Source organism: Lucilia cuprina, chromosome 6 (genome assembly GCF_022045245.1).
Source record: "Lucilia cuprina isolate Lc7/37 chromosome 6, ASM2204524v1, whole genome shotgun sequence".
NCBI lineage: Eukaryota > Metazoa > Arthropoda > Insecta > Diptera > Calliphoridae > Lucilia > Lucilia cuprina.
In genome coordinates this window covers 13,044,415-13,053,285 of record NC_060954.1, presented here as the reverse complement: position 1 = coordinate 13,053,285, position 8,871 = coordinate 13,044,415, and the positions used below count along the sequence as shown (strand labels likewise).

The 8,871-nt window shown below is 31.0% G+C and overlaps 1 protein-coding gene across 1 annotated transcript in view; it reads left to right on the top strand.

Moving 5' to 3' along the window:
• LOC111680804 (protein enabled) overlaps positions 1-8,871 on the top strand; it is a 36,441-nt gene that overhangs the window by 15,318 nt on the left and 12,252 nt on the right. The gene's annotated exons all lie outside the window — the stretch shown is intronic.

Here is an 8,871-nt window from a genome sequence, read left to right as displayed (position 1 = left end):
TATAGACTGTTCTATAGTCAAGACTATAGACTGTTCTATAGTCAAGACTATAGACTGTTCCATAGTCAAGACTATAGACTGTTCTATAGTCAAGACTATAGACTGTTCCATAGTCAAGACTATAGACTGTTCTGTAGTCAAGACTGTAGACTGTTCTGTAGTTAAGACTATAGACTGTTCTGTAGTCAAGACTACCGACTATTCTATAGTCAAGACTACCGACTATTCTATAGTCAAGACTACAGACTATTCTATAGTCAAGACTGTTGTATAGTCAAGACTATGGACTGTTCTATGACTATAGAACTATAGACTGTTCTATAGTCAAGACTATATACTGTCCTAGTCAAAACTATAGACTGTTTTATAGTCAAAACAGAATTCTATAGACTGTTCTATACTCAAGACTATAGACTTTTCTATAGTCAAGACTATGGACTGTTTTATAATCAAGACTATAAACTGTTCTGTAGTCTAGGCTATATACTGCTCTATAGTCAAGATTATTTTATAGTAAAAACTATAGACTTAAAAAAAGGAGAATTCATTTAGTAGAAAAACTTTTTTATATTTAAACTTATGTAGGGTGAAAAGATAAATAAATAAAAATTGAAAAAAATATAAATAAAATTATAATGAACAGAAAACATACGCAAATAATGTTGATGATATGCTGGTGGAGCTTGTGCTGTTGGTGGTGGTCATAAAATCCATTTTAGACGACAAATTATCACGCGGCGTAGACAATGATGATGACGATGAAGTCGAAATGGATGATAATGAGACCGAAGAGGAAGGAGAAGACATTAGCGATGACAATTGAGGTTGATTTTGATCATACATATTACAATTCAGATTATAGACATCAAGTGGCGATGTTGTTGCTGATAACGTTGAAGATGATGATTTTGTAATTGCACAATGCGTAGATATTGAATGATGTGGAGGCGGTGGTGTAGTTGAGGAAATAGAGGATTTAGATGTGGTAGACATATTCGTAGATAATGATGTATTATTATGATTATGTTGATTATAATTATGATGCTGTTGGTGATTGTAATTTTGATGTGAATTCATTTGTGGTGCTTCATAGATGGGAGAAATTAAGCGATGTTGTTGTTGTTGTTGATGCTGTAAACCATCAACAACATCATCATGATCATCAGCATCATCATCACTATCATGGTGATTAGATGTAACCGATGAAGCCGGAGGAAGTTGCAATACCAATTGATTATACTGATGATATTGTACTTTATTATTTGAATTATTATTGTAATTGTTGTTGTTGTTATTATTATTGTGTTGTAATTGTTGCATTCTTTGCAAATGATGAAACTGAGGGTGTCGATGATCCAACATATGTAAGTTTTCCAATTCCGTTATTGTATAATAATATGGAGATTCATCATTATACAATGTTGCTGCAGCTAATGCTGATGCTGCTGCTGAATGGTTATCCATAGACATTGCTGTTGCTGTCAATTCATTTTGATTTGTTCTGTATTGTGGCTCCAAATTATGAAATTTACTAACAAATGGATGTTTGGGTGTGTATTTCATAGTGACTTCTTTTGTTTTGTTCGGTGTTGTTGTCGGAGTTGTTGTTGTTGTTGCTGATGTCGTCTGATAGGCCAATATGGGATCATGATATTTGTATATTTCCGCTTGAGAGGAAGAGGATGTTGTCAGTGTTTCATTATCCGCTTTGTGGTTGGATTTTGTTGCACGATTTTTGCTTGAGAATGAGGTTTTTGCATAAAGTTTTTTCATTTTTTTATATTTAATTTTTAACTTTTACACATATGAAATAGTTGTTTTAATTTTTTTCAATAAAATTTAAATCTATTTCATGTTTCGTATAAAAAGGCTTTCAGATAATTTAAAGAGATTTTTTCAGACATTTTTTTATTAAAAGGGGAATTCTTGCGGATATTTTGAAAATATTCCATAAAAATAGAGAATCACGATAATTTTACCGTTCAGATCAAAGTCTAGTCTATACCTTAGTCTTTAGTCTAGTCTAAGGTAAAGTGAATATTCTAGTCTATAGTCTAAAGTCTAGTCTATAGTCCAGTCTATAGTATAAAGTCTAGTCTACAGTCTAGTTTCTAGTCTAGTCTATAATCTAGTCTATAGTCTAGTCTATAATCTAGTCTATAGTCTAGTCTATAGTCTAGTCTATAGTCTAGTCTATAGTCTAGTCTATAGTCTAGTCTATAGTCTAGTCTATAGTCTAGTCTATAGTCTAGTCTATAGTCTAGTCTATAGTCTAGTCTATAGTCTAGTCTATAGTCTAGTCTATAGTCTAGTCTATAGTGTAGTCTATAGGCTAGTCTATAGTCTAGTCTATAGTCAAGTCTATAGTCTAGTCTATAGTCTAGTCTATAGTCTATTCTATAGTCTAGTCTATAGTCTAGTCTATAGTCTATTCTATAGTCAATTCTATAGTCTAGTCTATAGTCTAGTCTATAGTGTAGTCCATAGCCTAGTCTATAGTCTAGTCTATATTCTAGACTATAGCCTAGTCTATAGTCGAGTGTATAGTCTAGTCTATAGTCTAGTCTATAGTCTAGTCTATAATCTAGTGTATAGTTTAGTCTATAGTCTAGTCTATAGTCTATTCTATTGTCTAGTCTATAGTGTAGTCCATAGCCTAGTCTATAGTCTAGTCTATAGTCTAGACTATAGTCTAGTCTATAGTCTAGTCTATAGTCTAGTCTATAGTCTAGTCTATAGTCTAGTCTATTCTATTGTCTAGTCTATAATCTAGTCTGGTCTTTAGTATAGTCTATACTCTAATCTCTAGTCCAGTCTATAGTCTAGTCTATAGAGTAGTCTTTAGTATAGTCTATAGTCAAGTCTAAATTCTAGTCTATAGTGTGGTCTATATCCTAGTTTATAGTTAAGTGAGTTAGTTAGTAAGTTAAGAAGAATGTATATTATGTTACATAAGATCCGCTGAAATAGAACTCGGCGACTATCGTTCCATTGGTGTGCTTCTTTCTACGAGAATCGTACCTAGCATTTGCCAACTAGCCTACCGGAGGAAGATTTTGTTATTCTGTTTTTTTCCAATTCTTATTGGAAATGGTGTTTGTACAAATTATAAACATAATAGATTTTCTTTTGTTACATTATTTCCCCTCCCATTTTCTTCATAATTATTATTTTCTTAAACTTTTTTTTTCTTCAACCAGGTGCTTAAACTCTTCAATTATTAAGTTAAGAACGTTTTACAAATAATGAAAAGAAGAAGAAAAAGAAGTAAAAAATCAAGAAATATACAAAACCATTATCACATTTAACATGACAAGAATATTAATCATTACTTTCTCACAAATCACAATTCAATGTCTGTCTGTCTGTCTTTCTCTGGGCAGTGTAAAATATGTGCATTTTTGTGGACGTGCGGGGAAATCAGCTGAAAGCATTAAGCGAAGAGCATTGTTATGCAGTTTTCTTTATAGTTTATTAAAGGTTTCAGTTGTTTCACTTGTTTCCTCAAATTCCTGAGTGTTAGAGGAAAATAAAAGTTACTTTTTTTGTGAAATGTGAAGGGCTAGAGATTTAGGAAGGTGGTATGTTAAGTGTTTATAAAATAATATTTGACCTTTGAACTTTATCTACAAGAGTCTATTTGGAAAAATTTTGACAAATTGGGTTCTTCTAAAGTTGTAATAAGAATGTATCAAACAACCCTCGTAATTAGAAATAATTTAAAAGATTCCTACTATTTTTCAAATAATTTCCTTTGTTATTGTAAATTTTTTGTGTGACATTTCATCTGAGTCATACAATGTCAATAATTTCCCGGTTTTTTTTCAAAACAACTTTTTCTAATCTACTTTAGAGAATAATTTTTTTTAATACAAATACAATTCAATAACTACGTTCGTTAACAAGTTGTTTGAACTATGAAAATACTTGAGAGTAATCATTGAACTAAAAATGCAGATAAACAACTTATTTCCGGAGTTTTTCACAAAGAACTAATCTCAATTAAAAAAAAATCTTAAATATTTGCAAATTACAATTTAATTTTTATGTTTTAGGATTTTTATCTAAAAAGTCGCCATTTCCATAAAAATAGATCGCCACAAAAAGCGTAAAAATGCCCACATGTGTCAATAAACTCATTCTTGCTACAACAATGAAGGTCAAAATTACTTTTTTACATAGAATTCAGAGAATTTTTTTCTCCCATTTAAGTATCTAGTGCATTTAAATATTTTATAAGGTTTTTTTGTTTTCATTCCGAAACCAAAATTTTATGACCGACTTCCATTTGAGCTGTATGTTGATGCTTTAACTAAGCACCTAATGACGTTAAGTTGAAAATAGGGTCGTGTTTAAATGGTCTTTCTAAATGACTTTACCGCGATCATTGCAGTACACAAAAAAAAAGACTCGTGCTAAAACTTCAAATTAAACATTTTACGATGTGCTTAAAGACCATGATCATTATAAGACAGAAGATGAGCATCTTGTGTCTGTGTGTGCGTTTGGCGGTATTTAAAGAAGATAGAGATGATAAATGGGGAATGAAATATTGTACTCTGAGTTGAAGTCCTAAAAGCAAAAGTAATATATGTTGTAAATTCTCTTCACAAGTATATTTTTTCTATAGTTTAGTCTAAAGTCTAGTCTTTAGTTTAGTCTATATATAGTCAAATCTATTCTAGTCTCTAGTAGTCCAGTCTATAGTATAATATAGTCTTTAGTCTAGTTTATTGTCTAGCCTATAGTCAAGTCTATTCTTGCCTCTACTTTGGTCTATAGTTTAGTCTATAGTCTATATAAAAAAAAATTCAATTCTAGTCTCTACCTTAGTCTCAAGACTATTCTGTAATCCAGAATATAGACTAGACTATAGTATAGTCTATAGTCTACTCTACAGTCTAGTCTATAGTCTACTCTATAGTTTAGTCTGTAGTCTATACTATAGTCTTGTCTATAGTCTAGTCTATCGTCTAGTCTATAGCCAAGTATATTCTAGTTTCTACTTCGGTCTAAAGTCTAGTTTATGGTCTAGTGTATAGCCTAGTTTATAGTCTAGTTTATAGTGTAGTCTATAGTCTAGTCTATAGTCTAATCTATAGTTTAGTCGCTAGTCTATTCCATAGTCAATTCTATAGTCTAGACTCTTGTTTATTTTATAGTCAATTTTATTGTCTAGTCTATATACTAATGTATTGTCTGGTCTATAGTCTAGTCTATAGTGTAGTCTATAGTAAAGTCTATAGTCTAGTCCATTGTCTAGTCTATTGTCTAGTCTATAGTGTAGTCTATAGTCTTATCTATAATCTAGTCTATAGTGTAGTCTTTAGTGTAGTCTATAGTGTAGTCTAAAGTCTAGTCTATAGTCTAGTCTACAGTGTAGTCTATAGTCTAGTCTATAGTCTAGTCTATATTCTAGTCTATAGTCTAGTCTATAGTCTAGTCTATAGTCTAGTCTATAGTCTAGTCTATAGTCTAGTCTATAGTCTAGTCTATAGTCTAGTATATAGTCTAGTCTATAGTCTAGTCTATAGTCTAGTCTATAGTGTAGTCTACAGTCTAGTCTATATTCTACTCTTTAGTCTAGTCTATAGTCTAGTCTTTAATCTAGTCTATAGTCTTTTTTTTTTTTTGTGTGAGGCAGGTGTAAAAATATTTCATGAGATACCTGTAGTACTGCACTAACAGATTATGTCGGATTCCTACCGACTAAAAAACCACCTCCTTCGTCATCAAATACCCTGCGGAACTGTCTATTACGATATTACATCGCAGGGTTTGATAGGCTTATGATGCCTCTGTCATGTTGGTTTGCGCAATTTTCCTTCTATCTTCCTCCAATCGTAGTTGCTTGTGTATGCTGGATACCATAATGCATATAGCTTCCTAATTCTCCTTTTTTCTTATTAGGGCATTAACTATGTTCTCGATATTAAGTGTCTCGCCAACTGTTTCCACCGTACGTTGTCGTATTTCCGCGAATCTGGGACAATGGAACATTACGTGTTCTGGGTCTTCAGTTTCATTGGGGCAACAGGGACACAACAGTCTATAGTCTAGTCTTTAATCTAGTCTATAGTTTAATGTATAGTCTAGTCTATAGTTTAATCTATAGTCCAGCCTATCAGTATTGTCTATAATCTAGTCTATAGTCTAGTCTATAGTCTAGTCTATAGTCTAGTCTATAGTGTAGTCTATAGTCTAGTCTATAGTCTATAGTCTTGTCAATAGTCTAGTCTATAGTTTATGGTCTAGTCTATAGTCTAGTCTATAGTCTAGTCTATAGTCTAGTCTATAGTCTAGTCTATAGTCTAGTCTATAGTCTAGTCTATAGTCTAGTCTATAGTCTAGTCTATAGTCTAGTCTAGTCTATAGTCTGGTCTATAGTCTAGTCTATAGTCTAGTCTATAGTCTAGTCTAGTATAGTCAATAGTCTATAGTTTAGTCTATAGTCTTATCAGTTAAGTCTATAGTTTAGTCAATTATCTAGTTTATAGTCTACTAAAACTATAATCTATTGTCTATTTTTAAATGCGGGATTAAACCAGTACTTTTATCCCTTGCACTTTTTTAATACAAACCCCAAAAGTTGCTAGTCTATAGTCTAGTCTATAGTCTAGTCTGTTGTTTAGTCTATAGTCTAGACTATAGTCTAGTCCATGGTTTGGTCTATAGTTTAGTCTATAGTCTAGTTTATAGTCTAGTCAATAGTCTAGTCTATAGTCTAGTCTAGTCTATAGTTTAGCCTATAGTCTTGTCAGTTAAGTCTATAGTTTAGTCAAGAATCTAGTCTTTAGTCTACTAAAATTCTAATCTATTGTCAATATTTTAATGCGGGATTAAACCAGTACTTTAATCCCTTGCACTTTTTTAATCCAAAACCCAAAAGTTGCTCATTTGTTTAGATACTCATGGAAAACGCCTCTGTTTCTTATTTGATTTTTTTATTGTTTTTGTTGTTATTTTTACTTAACATTTCAACAATTGTACGAAAAAAAAATTTATTGTTGTTGTCTTAAATGCATCATTTGTGAGCTTGAAGACTAGTTTCTATAAAATGGTTTTCTTGGACCACAAATAGCCCCCAACAACAATAATAATGTTGCCGATTTTTTTTGCTTATATTTCAACATGAACTCAGCCAAGCATACAGAACACGCTGAATATGAGCACAGCAACAACTACGGCAACAGCAAAATACCAATGTAAACAAAACACGGCAACAACAAGATATTTGAAAAAAATAAAAACAAACACAAACATTGATTACCCATTGAATTGATGATGATGGGGCTCACTCACTCATTTACATGCATACAAATACAAATTGTAAAATTCTCTTTCTCTCCTATTTTGAGTAAAAGTAATAATCAAAGCAAACAAAATGAATTGAACTAAACAAAAAAACAATAAATGTATGTTGTTTATTTTATAAGAGTCATAACTTGAAACTAGTTTTTTTGTATATAGTTGTTGTTTATAAATATTGGAGCTGGTGTTAATTTTTATGCTTGCTGCTTTTGTTGTTGTTTTTCCTTTTATTTTTCAACTCAAAATTGTAGTAATAGTAGTAATAATGAAATTTGTATGAATTAAATAAAAACTAAACACAGAATATTATGACTAGAAATTTTGTATCTCTTGGATAGAGACTTGAAGTCTCTAAGATTAGTTTTAGTTGTTGTGAGAAGGTTGTTGAGATTTGAGCTCGTTTGCGCATTCATGAGTTTTGTGATCATTGATCAGATCAGCTTCTTTTAAAAACGATATCTTTCGCTAAATATTGTTAAAAAAAACGGTAACGCCAAAACTAAAAAAGAAAAAATAAATAAAAAATTAAATTTTGTTTAAAGTTTTAATAAAGAAAATTTAAAAAAAAATTATTAAAAGTGAAAAATCAAGTGAAATAAGTGCAACTGTTTATATATTTTTATAAGTGAATTTGCCAAATATAAAATTAAACATAAAATTTGGAATTATGCCCTTTTTTAGTAGTGCTCTAAATATAGACTGCGTGGGAAAAACAAGTGTTCTGAATTGAAAAAAAAAAATAAATAAAAATCAAACGTTGCAGTTTTAGTTTATAAAAAGTGTTACAAAAGTGATTTTTTGAAGTAAACTTGGCCTTGATATTTCAAATGAAACTTAACTATTACGTCTTGGAAAAAAATTCTATAAAATTTTTTCAAAATTTTTAAAAAAGTTTATCGGGAATAAAATTCATAGTACAAACTTGACTATAAAGTATCTGTATACTAGATTATAGACTAGACTACAGACAAGACAATAGACTAAACTATAAACTAGACTATTGACTAGACTATACTATAGACTAGAATATAGACTACTCTATAGACTTGAATATAGACTAGTCTATAGACTAGAATATAGACTGGTCTATAGACTAGACCGTGGACTGAACTATACACTAGACTATAGACTCGACTATAGGCTAGACTAAAGACTTAACTATAGACTAAACTAATGATTCGTCTATTGACTGGATTATATACTAGACTATAAACTGGACTATAGACTAGACTATAGGCTAGACTACAGACTAGACTATAGACTAGACTATAGACTAGACTATAGACTAGACTATAGACTAGATTATAGGCTAGACTATAAACTTGACTATAGACTAAACTATAGATTAAAATATAGACTAGACTAGACTATAGACTGGACTATAGACTAGACTATAGACTGGACTATAGACTGGACTATAGACTAGACGATATACTAGACTATTGACAAGACTATATACCAGACTCCTGACTAGACTATAGACTAGACTATAGACTAGACTAAAGACTAGACTATAGAATAGTCTATAGACTAGACTATAGACTAGACTATAGACTAGAC